Source organism: Suncus etruscus, chromosome 4 (genome assembly GCF_024139225.1).
Source record: "Suncus etruscus isolate mSunEtr1 chromosome 4, mSunEtr1.pri.cur, whole genome shotgun sequence".
NCBI classification, from domain to species: domain Eukaryota; kingdom Metazoa; phylum Chordata; class Mammalia; order Eulipotyphla; family Soricidae; genus Suncus; species Suncus etruscus.
Window position 1 is genome coordinate 43,592,891 of NC_064851.1, and position 4,181 is coordinate 43,597,071.

Below are 4,181 nucleotides of genomic sequence, written 5' to 3' on the forward strand. Positions count from 1 at the left end.
AAACTCTTGCGAGTGGGGCAAGGAGAGGCTCCAGAAACCTCGCTCGCCCAGACGCCATTTTCAGGGAGGGACTTCAGAGCATAAAAAACCGGCTAAGCTTTGCAAAAGCCGGCTCCCTGTGTGTGACACCAGGCGGAGAAAATCCGCAAAAGTACACCGGCCCAGTGGGGCTCAACTGTGAAAGACTGTGAGTGTGACCTGTCTATGTCTGTCTACTGTCCTCTTGTGTGAATCTCTTGCGAGTGGGGCAAGGAGAGGCTCCAGAAACCTCGCTCGCCCAGACGCCATTTTCAGGGAGGGACTTCAGAGCATAAAAACCGGTTAAGCTTTGCAAAAGCTGGCTCCCTGTGTGTGACACCAGGCGGGGAAAATCCGCGAAAGTACACCGGCCCAGTGGGGCTCAACTGTGAAAGACTGAGTGTGACCTGTCTATGTCTGTCTACTGTCCTCTTGCGTGAAACTCTTGCGAGTGGGGCAAAAAGAGGCTCCAGAGGAGCACGGCCGCGTAGCGAAGCGTACGCGGCCGTGCACTCTTTCTAAGGAAAGAACTCCATTGCAACAAGAAGGAAAAATCACACTAAGAACGGCGCTATATCACAGAAGCAAACATTTCTCTCTGGACTGTCTTCTCTGTTGCATGCTCGGGCCTAAGATTTGACCCAGTGTGAGGCTTCATCCACGGAGGACTCCCCTCCCTTAGAGGCAAGTCAGCCCATCCAGAAAGGGAGGAGCCAGAGGAGTGTGCTGCCTACATCATATAGACAATGAATACCACCACAACACGTAGAAAAACCCACAATACAAGTGTGACAATGGGGAAACAACGCAGGCCAGCATCAGACATAGAGAATGAAGATGACAATTCTGAGGACCAGATAATGACTGAACAACTAATCAACCTCTCAGATAAGGACTTTAGACTAGCAATATGGAAGATACTCAACAGACTCCAAGAAACTATGGATCGAGTTGAACAGAACACTAATAAGAACCAAGAAAATATGAAGGCAGAGATTCAAAGGGTAATCAGAAACTACTTTGAAAAACTCTACGCCACTAAAAATGAGAACCTGGAAGAAATGGATAAATTCTTGGACTCTTATAATCTTCCACGGTTGAAGGAAGAGGATGTAGCATATCTAAACACCCCCATCACCATTGATGAAATTAAAACAGTAATCAAATGTCTGCCGAAAAACAAAAGCCCAGGTCCAGATGGATTCACTAATGAATTCTATCAAACTTTCCAAGAGGAACTACTGCCAATCTTGGCAAGACTCTTTCATGAAATTGAACAAACAGAAACACTTCCAAATAGCTTTTATGAAGCCAACATCACCTTGATACCTAAACCAGACAGAGACGCTACCAAAAAAGAAAATTACAGACCAATATCACTGATGAATGCAGATGCAAAGATCCTCAACAAAATCCTGGCAAATAGGATTCAATGCCTCGTTAAGAAGATCATCCACTACGATCAAGTAGGTTTCATCCCAGGAATGCAAGGCTGGTTTAACATCCGTAAATCTATCAACATCATACACAACATCAATAACAAGAAAAATAAAAACCACATGATCATATCAATAGATGCAGAGAAAGCATTTGATAAGGTCCAACACCCATTCTTGATCAAAACTCTCAGCAAAATGGGAATGGAGGGAACCTTTCTCAATATAGTGAAGGCCATCTACCACAAGCCAGTGGCAAATATTATCCTCAATGGAGAAAAACTAAAAGCCTTCCCTCTAAATTCTGGCACAATACAAGGCTGTCCTCTCTCACCACTCCTATTCAACATAGCACTGGAAGTACTTGCTATAGCGATTAGGCAAGAAAAGGATATCAAGGGAATCCAGATAGGAAAGGAAGAAGTCAAGCTCTCACTGTTTGCAGATGACATGATACTCTACTTAGAAAACCCTAAAGACTCTATCAAAAAGCTTCTAGAAACAATAGACTCATATAGCAAGGTAGCAGGCTACAAAATTAACACACAAAAATCAATGGCCTTTCTATATACCAATAGTAATAAGGATGAAATGGACATTAAGAAAACAACCCCATTCACAATAGTGCCACACAAACTCAAGTATCTTGGAATCAACTTGACTAAATATGTGAAGGACCTATACAAAGAAAACTATAAAACTCTGCTCCAAGAAATAAGAGAGGACACACGGAAATGGAAACGCATACCCTGCTCATGGATTGGCAGGATTAACATCATCAAAATGGCAATACTCCCCAAGGCATTATACAGATTTAATGCCATCCCTCTAAAGATACCCATGACATTCTTCAAAGAAGTGGATCAGACACTTTTGAAATTTATTTGGAACAATAAACACCCTCGCATAGCTAAAGCAATCATTGGGAAAAAGAATATGGGAGGAATTACTTTCCCCAACTTTAAACTGTACTACAAAGCAACAGTTATCAAAACAGCATGGTATTGGAATAAGGATAGGTCCTCAGATCAGTGGAATAGGCTTGAATACTCAGAAAATGTTCCCCAGAGATACAACCACCTAATTTTTGATAAAGGAGCAGGAAATCCTAAATGGAGCAGGGAAAGCCTCTTCAACAAGTGGTGTTGGCACAATTGGATAGCCACTTGCAAAAAATTAAACTTAGACCCCCAGCTAACATCATGTACAAAGGTAAAATCCAAATGGATTAAAGACCTCGATATCAGCCCCAAAACCATAAGATATATAGAACAGCACATAGGCAAAACACTCCAGGACATTACAGGCATCTTCAAGGAGGAAACTGCACACTCCAAGCAAGTGAAAGCAGAGATTAACAGATGGGAATATATTAAGCTGAGAAGCTTCTGCACCTCAAAGGAAATAGTGCCCAGGATACAAGAGCCACCCACTGAGTGGGAGAAACTATTCACCCAATACCCATCAGATAAGGGGCTAATCTCCAAAATATACAAGGCACTGACAGAACTTTACAAGAAAAAAAACATCTAACCCCATCAAAAAATGGGGAGAAGAAATGAACAGACACTTTGACAAAGAAGAAATACACATGGCCAAAAGACACATGAAAAAATGTTCCACATCACTAATCATCAGGGAGATGCAAATCAAAACAACGATGAGATACCACCTCACACCCCAGAGAATGGCACACATCACAAAGAATGAGAATAAACAGTGTTGGCGGGGATGTGGAGAGAAAGGAACTCTTATCCACTGCTGGTGGGAATGCTGTCTAGTTCAACCTTTATGGAAAGCGATATGGAGATTCCTCCAAAAACTGGAAATCGAGCTCCCATACGATCCAGCTATACCACTCCTAGGAATATACCCTAGGAACACAAAAATAGAATACAAAAACCCCTTCCTTACACCTATATTTATTGCAGCTCTATTTACCATAGCAAGACTCTGGAAACAACCAAGATGCCCTTCAACAGACGAATGGCTAAAGAAACTGTGGTACATATACACAATGGAATATTATGCAGCTGTCAGGAGAGATGAAGTCATGAAATTTTCCTATACATGGATGTACATGGAATCTATTATGCTGAGTGAAATAAGTCAGAGAGAGAGAGAAAAACGCAGAATGGTCTCACTCATCTATGGGTTTTAAGAAAAATGAAAAACATTCTTGCAATAATAATTTTCAGACACAAAAGAGAAAAGAGCTGGAAGTTCCAGCTCACCTCAGGAAGCTCACCACAAAGAGTGATGAGTTTAGTTAGGGAAATAACTACATTTTGAACTGTCCTAATAATGAGAATGTATGAGGAAAATGGAGAGCCTGTCTAGAGTACAGGCGGGGGTCGGGTGGGGCGAAGGGAGACTTGGGACATTGGTGATGGGAATGTTGCACTGGTGATGGGTGGTGTTCTTTACATGACTGAAACCCAAACACAATCATGTATGTAATTAAGGTGTTTAAATAAATTTAAAAAAAATCAAAAAAAAAAAGAAAACATAAGTAATAAATAAATAAATAAAATAGGAAGAACACCTGAATTAACAGTTCTCTGAGGAAGACATACAGATGGCCAATATATGAAACAATGTTCATTTTCTCTTATTAATAAGGTAATGCAAACCAAACTATAATATAAATATATGATAAATAAATATAAAATATAATATTACCTCACAATAGAATACTATTATTCAAAAGATAAGAAATAACAACTG